The sequence below is a fragment of the Lepidothrix coronata genome, unplaced genomic scaffold, assembly GCF_001604755.1.
Source record: "Lepidothrix coronata isolate B3197 unplaced genomic scaffold, Lepidothrix_coronata-1.0 Scaffold138, whole genome shotgun sequence".
Classification (NCBI taxonomy): Eukaryota; Metazoa; Chordata; class Aves; order Passeriformes; family Pipridae; genus Lepidothrix; species Lepidothrix coronata.
In genome coordinates, this window is record NW_016690318.1 from 2,503,582 (window position 1) to 2,513,069 (window position 9,488).

Genomic DNA, 9,488 nt, shown 5'->3' on the forward strand with positions numbered 1-9,488 from the left:
ACATTTGAACTTGAGTACAAAGGAGGAAATAAAGGCTTGGAACAACTAGCGATTCAAGGAAGACAAATAATTCTGTTCTGTTGAAGAGCTTTGTCAGGGCATGAGTTGAACCCTGCAGAAGCAAACAGTATTATGACTAAGGAAACTGAAATGGAAGTGCACTGGAAGCACCAGCAGACACTAACGGAAACTCTGATAGCAAGTAATACATTTGTTTCTTACTCACAGTACTTTCTGAATATAACCTGCAATTATTTGGAAATATACAATATAATTTGTGCAAGTGGATTTTTTTCTTCTCTTTTAAATTTTTATCTGTGCTAATACACCTTTTGCAATTTTAGTTTCAGAAAGCAAACAGACCTGTCTTCCCCAAAGGAGACTGACATGAAAATTCTCATCCAGTGTAGCCTACTTCAATTTAGCAAAGCAGTCTGTATTTTTTTCCTGGCACAACTGCGTCAGTAAGTTAAAAAAAAAAAATCAAAGATGTCACACAACATGTCTTCATGAAACTGTGTTGGCAGAATTCAACCACACACTCCAAAAATGTCCAAAATCTGTTTGACAAAGATGACTAATTCAGAAGAAGTTACCAAATGAGATTTCCATCACAAATTCACCGATTTCACTGTTTAAGAGGTTGCTAATAAAAAAAATCTGCAATGGCTATTATAAATATGAAAAGTCTTTAATGTAGTAAGTACATTAACTAGCAAACCAGCAGACATTAAAGGAGAGAAAGAGCAAAGGCGATCTGCACACATATCCTGAAGAAATCGCTCTCAACACAGCAACGGCCAGTTTGAAACAGACTATTTCAAGAAATAACGCTTTTAAACAAACAAATAAAATCCCTCTACACTTCGGTCAGGTTTTTACACTCTCCATCTCATTCTTAGGCATTTGGCAGGGAAAAAACCAAGGGAGCAGATGAGTCTATTGTCTTTCTTCCAGTTCTTTTGGACTAGAATAGAGTTTCCTGACCGCTGAAGAGGTAAACTAAAAGGAAAATACCACAAAAAACATTCTTTTCAGTTTGCCTCTGGAATGCAAAGTACCACTAAAAACACTGCATTCCAGAGAAAGATACATCCAGCATATAGAATTTTAAGCAAAATGTCATTACCAAAATTCACAGCCTTATAAGTAAGGGAGATTTTCTTAAGTGACAGCAACAGCAACTCTTATAGAATTTAAAGATTTTAAATGAGTTTAATAGCTTATAGCACAAAGTTATATTTGTCATTTCTCACCCCACCTCTCCAGCTTAATATTTTACTGAGATTTCCTAAGGAAAAACATTTCAGGAGGCAGTATTTGGTATGGACAATTGAAGCTGAAATAATCAAAGTGTCACAAAGTTATAACTGAGAGTCTTATAATGAAAAACGCTTGAACAACTTTAACGTAGCTGGTAGTAATCAGTCTTGCTGGTTTTTTTAACTGAGTTTCAGAAAAACAAGATTATTTTACATGTCAGATTAAACAGAAAGAAGCTCCATTTTGCATGATAAATGAAATACAAGCCAGACTGCTTCAAATACCAACACTGATTCCCGTATCTTCTCTTCTAAAGAAGATTGCTGGAGCTAACAGATATTACAGCACTTCCGAGAATGAGGCTGCCCTCCTGGCCTAGGTCTCTCAGTCCAACCCAGCACAGCAGTTAATTTCTGCCTTCTCAGTGAAGACCAAAGACATCTTCACCATATTCCATACCATGTCTTCTTCATTTCTTACCACATACAGAAAATGAAAATCTGTTGAGCATATCTATCCAAAATTCAGAAGGTAGCAAGTACAATATTATCACGGCAACTGGAACTTACACTCTCACCTTATGCAGAAGATACGTACTCAAACTGTTATGATTCAACGGGATTCAAAAGATACTTATAAACAAGGAAGTAAACAAACAATACCCCAAACTCTCCTTGCTGGTAAGAAAACCTGTGATTAGCTCAGCTGGTTAGAGCATGGTGCTAATAATCTCAAGGATGTGGGTTCTGTCCCTGTACAGGCCACTCACTTAACAGCTGAACTCAATGATCCTTGAGGGACTCTTCCAACTCAGAATATTCTGTGAAAAGAGTATTTTGCCAAATCTGGAAATTAAAATAAATTTTAGAATTACTTAATCTATCTTAAAATAAAGACAGAGTTCATTCCTCAATAACAGAATTACATGATATTCTGGGCTTTACTGATGTTGCATTAATATAATATATATACCTTATTCAGACAAATAAGCCTCCCCTACAACATCACTAACACCTTCCCTACATCTTTTGTACCTAAGATGAATACTCTCAATGAAATTTTGTAACTTAAAATAGAAAACCATGTATACAGGGGATTGTGGCTAATACTCAGGTGAACTCTCATAGTGATGTAAAAATTAATTACAGGCAAAAGGAAAAAATCTTTTGTCTCATGTTACAGAGGTCTTAATGAAAAGTTGCACTAATTAATAGTCAGCTGCTTTTCGAGTAATAAACAAACAAACAAAAAAACTATACTAGACCAAACAAGCTTGTACAGACTTCTATTCACGTGTCTAAAACATAATCTTTACATATTTCAACAGAAACATACTATACTATCAGGAAAAGTAAAACAAAAACCAAAGCATACTAATAGTGAAAAAAAGATATGAACTTGCAATATCATATTTGTACATGTTAGACTTGGGTCATAAACTGCACACATGATTTTTTCCAGTTTTAACCTAGATAAATACACCCCCTAAAATAAAACATTTTTTATCAATGAGTAAGTTTTACAGGATACACAGTAATTTGTTTCCACTTCTGGTAGCAAGTATAGGATATTTCTACAGAAAACCAACATGAATTAAATAAACCTTTTTTAAATAAAACAATTGTTGTCCTGTTGATCTTTATCCAAGAGCTTCAATTTTGCTTGTCCAGACAGTCAACATTTCAAAAAGAATTGCATCTTGTTCTGTATTGTATTAATATCTTTAAGTTCTCTAAAGCAAGAAAGTACATTTTTATTTGTTTAATTATTGAATGCCTATGCTTGTTAGTGTCATGATGATATTTAAATGAAGCATTTAGTACATAGCCTTTCAGATCAAAGATCTTTCACCAAACAGCACTTTGAGAGACATACCTGGCCCATATATTCTGAAGTTTAAAGTCAATACAGTATTTAAGGAAAGCAAAGAAGAAAACTAAAAGGCTATGTTACAGCAAATGTTTGAGCTATTTCATGAGCAAGGGAAGCAATTCCAGGTGCAAAAGGAGGTGCAAGCTCTAAGGAGGCTTCAGTGCTGAAGACAAAAGAGAAATAGAATTTAAAGAATACTAACAGCAATTAAAAAAACTTCTCATAACAACATTTTATACCCTTAGAAGAACCTCTCCATAAAATCCAGAGGTTTAAAATATATTTTTCTGTAACTAAAGGTTAAAAACACTGCCCCCTATTAAGTTCTTAAGAATCAAGAACAATTTTCTGGAATAATGTATTTGACAAGTTAACAAACCTATTTTTAACTATGCATATTTTAAAAAAAAATGCAATGGTTGAGAATAAACTCAGAAATATTTTTAACTTTTCCCCCTTCAAAAATTTTACTGGTCTTGAAATTACTTTATTGTTAAGGAATCTTGAGTTGTTTCAAAAATTCTATTATTCAAGTTTTGAAAACCTTGGCTGTACTAAATAAAATGGGATATAATTGAGATGATCATACTAACACTTCAAACAAAAAAGTGTTAAATCAGAGAACTATGGTTGCATTTGTTTTCTTCAGCGCAACTTCTTTCTAGCAGAATTTCATCCATAGTTAAATGGTTTTGACATAGGAGTACAACTAACAAAAAAATTATAAATCCAACTGCTAGGAGAGATTATAGGTTTTCCAAAGGCCTGTTGAACAAGTAAGAATATTAAGTACTGGGGTTTAGATATACATTTAGTCTGCTTTACTAGTCCTAAGTGCAAATGAATTAACCTTTTTAAAAGTCTTGAAAATGGTTAATTGTTTATATGTCATAGCAATTTTCTTGGTCTGTGTCCTATCATGGAACACAGAATTTTTATTAAATTCAGCAAGTCTGTTAACACCAAATGCACTTTTACCAGTAATAATGTTTTAAAGGGTTTGTAAAACTCAAATTATTTTAAGATTAAACAGGTTGCATAGATCCCCCAAGGGGGTTATAACTTAAGCAACATGAAACCTCTCATGGGAAAAAAAAGCAATAAGTTTAACACATGAAGACACAGTATTTCAATGTAATAAGCTTACAATACTGCAGGATAAAAAGAATGTCTTTGAGAAAATTGTCAACTTAAATCTTAACATAATAAATACTGATTTTACTTCAAGATTTTAGTAGTGCCATTTAAAATAATCTGTAAGACTCAATGACTCTCTAAATGGAGGACAGAAGCAATTCAATAATAAGAATTTAAAGGCCCTATGTAATTTTCTAAGGGCCCAAATCAACAAAACATATATGGTCTTGTGGAGATACTAAACCCTCCATTATCGCCACATATATCTAGTCTGGCAACACCTACAGGCAAGCAAAATCACAAACATTAATCTGGAAAGATGCAATGAAATGGCATGAGACTGCTAAGTGATCAAGGCAAAAAGAAAAAACCTCCCTCGGATTGCAGGCAGATCTAGGCTCTACAGACTCCACTGCCACAGAGGAGGGTTGAACTATTCTGATCATTAGACATACAATCAGATTTTTAAAAAAATCAACAAAAAATGACAAGAACACACTTCTGCTTGGTCACTAAAATATTAATGCAGTCTTTGGTCCTACTGTCAACCAAATACGTGCAAGTCACAACTACAAACTACAGCAGTGACATATTAATAAAAAGAGACGCTGTCATGAAGGAGTAATGTCTAAATATATAAAACATGCTGAAATGTTAGAAACTATTTATACTTGATTGAGGTTCAGAGTCCACTGAGTTATATCTATTTTATCACTCCAAGATGGCCAGTTTCTTGCGTTTTTTGCACTCTTCCTGATACTTAAAAGCTAATGGAATATACATTCAGATTATATATATTTTCAAGTCATACGAGATCAAAGGTAGAAAACCAATATATTTCATGTCAAAAGAGCTAAAGAAAAATTAAAAGCTGACTAACTTTCTCAGATTCAAAGAAGATGGGGTGGAGAAAGGGATGCTAATTTTTGAAAACAGCAACACAAAGGCATATGGAAAATTTTTTTTAAGAACTGAACTCATTCAGTTCCTAAATACTATAGCAAGAAGCAAAAAGCCATCCAACCCTCAAGCCTTAACAAAGACCTCTATGATTGTTCTTGCTTTTCTTTTCCTACTCTTGACCACTCTCTAGAGAGTATAATTTGTGTTTATTTGCATAGGCTGCTTTTGACTTTTGGTTCCATTTTCAAACATGTTATTTGTGCAAGTTAAAGCAGGACCAAAGCTTAAGAAAAGATCACCCTGTCAAACGACATTGTAAAGGCCCTAGGTCATTTCCTAGTTAAACAAAAAAACCCAAACCCAACCAAAAAAAAACCACCCTGAAGTTCCTCATATCCCAGACAGAAATGTCTCTTCACCATATTTTTATATCCTGACAAATGTCGGCATAAAGTTGACACTCATTACCTTGGCATTTATTTTTAAAAACAGATATTTCCCAATTTTTATTTGGTATTTGCCTATCGCTTCCTCTTTAGAGATAGGAAAATCTGCAAACAGAAACTGAAAGGAAAATTCCAAATTTTCTGGAAATAGCTGTCTAGGTAAGAAAATCTCTACAGAGAGTCTAATCTTTTCCCCATGCCTCTATTTCAATCTTAACAAGTTGCAAAATGTTAGGGAAACATTGTCCTGTACTTACTACATGATTAAGTCACCCATGCCATGTAGCTGTACACCTTACACATATATCTATTAAAAAACCCAAACAGGAACATGCATGTTCATGGCACTTGACTTTTAGTGAGATAGGCTGAACTCAAAACTAATTTCCATTGCTCACACAATAATTTGATTCATACCAAACTGCAACTTTCTATCTCTAGACATTCTGACTACGGTCCTTCAAATTAATTTAATGATGTTATGACCTGACAGTTTCTTTTTCATAGTAATGCAAAAAGCAGTTATTCTTTCTTCCACTCTCCATTTAATCCAAAATTGTTTAACTGTTTCTGCTGAAACAAGCCAATTCACCTGCAAGTACAGTCCAAACTACCTGAAAGGTGAAAGTGTCAGAATATTATGTGCGATTTACCTAAACTTCATAGGAATACTACTGGTATACTTGTAGAGATATCTTTAAATGTGTACAGAATGGTTTAATGATAACACTTGCACAAGACATTTCTACAAGTAAAATGATTATTAAATCATCACGAACAATTCAAAGGATGGGTGAAAATAAATAACTAAAACCAGAAACATAACCAAAACTTCTCTGTAATTTCTCAGCTACTTTTTAAAATCGATTGATTTTCTGTGAAGCTCCAAGAAAAGTAAGGACTCATTATGATTCCTGCTACACTCTTGAGAAAACAAGTATCACAAGACAAGACTGTGGGACAGCTGGAAGAACTAATTATATACAGTTCCCAGACCAACTCTCTGTTGTACCATAATGTGATTTAATATTGCATTCGAAGAAAGGAGAGTGTGCAAAACAGCAAAAGAAGGGTTTCTCCAGAACGTCAGTATGTGTCCTTTTCCTGTATGTAAAAGATATTAGCAGATGTCAGTATACGAACGCATTCTAACGCAGGGTAACAAACAGTTCATTAACCTCATCTGCAACGGTGACTCCGATAAGCTTTGCGACATCGAGTAACAGACTGTCTGAATGCTGTAAATATTAATCACGTGTTTCCCACTCATCTGCCCACCTGAGCGCATTTGATGGCATTTGCACCCATCAAATGCTACAGAATTATAACAATCCGCATTCCCCGCTTATCTGTACGTATCCCGCACATCAGACTAGAAGAAAAAGAGTTTTAAGAGTCATTTTGTGGCGGGGGGAAGTAATTCAGTAATAATTTACACTAATAGCCCAGGCAGGAAAGAGGGAAGGAGGAAAGCTACGGACTTTCTTAGGACTGCAAGAGAAACTAAGAGATCCCAGCCCTCGTGATCCCGCAGAAGCTATCTAAAAATAACCACCGAGAGAGCAGACGAGATGCTAACGAGGACTAAAGAGACCCCCTCCCGCAGTCTTGAGTTAGTGGGTTTCTTTTGTAATCCACTCGATTGCGACAGAGCCACTGCGGGGAACGGAGCAGATGGGCAGAGCGGTGGGCAAGCGAACGAAGGAGTATTACCTTGCGAGAAGCAGCGCCCCGGGCTGCGATGCTCCTGCTGCTGTTTCAGGCGCAGGGGAGGACACAAGATGCCGAGTAGCTGCAGGACTGCAGCTGCCCCGCGCTATTCCCGGCCACCCCCCCCCCTCCTCCCCTGACCGCTGCCGCCTCCCGGCTAATTCCCGGCGCGGAGCCCCGCGCTGTGCGCGCGCCCCGCCGCTCGCTCCCGGCGGGGGGGGCGTCAGGACTGACAGGGCCCCGCGCTATTCCCGGCCACCCCCCCCTCCTTCCCCCTGACCGCTGCCGCCTCCCGGCTAATTCCCGGCGCGGAGCCCCGCGCTGTGCGCGCGCCCCGCCGCTCGCTCCCGGCGGGGGGGCGTCAGGACTGACAGGCCGTCTGACCAATCGGCGGGCTGCGCGGCGGCGCGCGGACGCTCCGCGCGGGGCACGGCGGCGGGCACGGGGCCCTCGGGGCACGCGGGGCGGCGCCGCTCCGGCCCGGCCCTCGCGGGAGGGCCCCGCTCCTGCGCCGCTTACTGTGTGACCAGACAGGCTCTCCGGCAGAGCGGGGGCTTGGGGGAAGCTAACGCGTCCAGGCGTCAGCCTGCTTATTTTTGTCATTAACAGCCGTTGCATAATCCGTCAAATCTGTTCTGCTCCTGGAAGAGCATCGCTGCCAATCCTGTCCCTACCGCTCACCCCAGTAATTGCAATACAGCCCTCAAGCAAGCCAGACTTAACTCTCAGCTGCGACATTAGAGGACAAGGAATCCTTCCCTTTACTCTTAGCACTGCTTAGAGAGGTAAATACAAGCCGCATTCCTAAACCACCTCGTAAAATACCTAGCTATTTCAAAGAATAGAGTTTTAGATGGAGCAAGGACAGTTTATTGGTCTGAATGTTACTTTTCTACAAGTAATCTTCCTTCTACTGTTCTCTGAAAGTTATCCTTTCTAGAGGACACCATAAAAGAAGCAAAAGGTCTTTGGAACAACTTACTTAGGTAAAAGTATTAGAGACGATTCAGAAGTAACAGAGTTAGGGTTAAAATATTTCTAGTAACCAATGCAATTGGGAGAAAGAAATGGTCTTCTGATTACCATTGGTGTTTAAGACCCTTCTCAGTATTCAGAGATTGCACTGTAACCTCCAGTCTCCTGAAAATGTCACATTGGTTCTGCTTCATTAATTAGTTTATTCTTTATTAGCTCACAGTGCTGATTTCTCATAAACAGTTATGATTTTGCTGAACTTAAGCAGAAAACATCAACCTCTATTTGAAATATTAGGGAACATTAGATTCCTATCACTTTAGACCTCTCACAGCTTCCTTTCCTTTTGAAATCTTAGCAAATTGAGGTTTTCTCTTTTTTACCTGAGATTTGCTGACCATCAGTTGGGCACCTATACAAGCTCATACTCTGCATATTGAGACATGTTTGCAGACTAGAGAATGGAAAAAACCTCGGCTGAAAGTACATCTTGCTCTTCTGATGTTTATTATTTTCAAACAAAGGTTAACAATTACTTTGTTAGTAACTCCCCTTTCTGCAAGCATGTGGTTTGTATGGAGACAGAATTCACAGAAAGCAACCAACATGAAACAATTATGTCAGGCTGCAATGTAGGGCACACTGAGAGCACAACCTAATCTCTGAGAGGTTTCCACTTCATCTGCACTCATCTGCATAATCAGCTTTTCATCTTGTCATAGGATAAATGCAACCTGCCTTCTGCTTCATTTACCCTATATAGAACAGCAGTATAGATATATATGAAACAAGTGTTAAAGAGTTTATGTAGAAATGTATTTGGAAAGGAACTTGAAACTATTCATTTTTAAAAGGAAATTAAAGGTTGGAAGTCATCTATTTGCAAAGTTAATACACTAATTAGAACTGAAAGCTATTCACTGCCTCTAGTATGCAAACTGACCCTGCTTTAGATGAAACTTTACTTTCAGCTACCCTTTAATTTCTTAATCTATGACTTTGTGGATGCTAATAAATGGTAGTTCTTGCTTAAACCTTTCAGGAACTTTTGTAAACTGCTAAATTCCAGTGAATAAGCTGTTGAGTGGAGCTAGTGTTATTATCACTTAGTTCATCAGAGTGTGGAAGGCTCATACAAGTGAAGACCATCATGGAACAAAGGAATGAGTAACTGCCTCCTGT

At 37.9% G+C, this 9,488-nt stretch overlaps 1 protein-coding gene across 1 annotated transcript in view; it reads right to left on the reverse strand.

The window, feature by feature from the left end:
- LOC108503443 (formin-1-like) overlaps positions 1–7,414 on the reverse strand; it is a 49,053-nt gene extending 41,639 nt beyond the window's left edge. Inside the window, exon 1 of the mRNA XM_017827388.1 lies at positions 7,335–7,414. The gene's annotated coding sequence lies outside the window, so the exon portion shown is untranslated. The remainder of the gene's footprint in view (positions 1–7,334) is intronic.
- Positions 7,415–9,488: the final 2,074 nt, after the last annotated feature.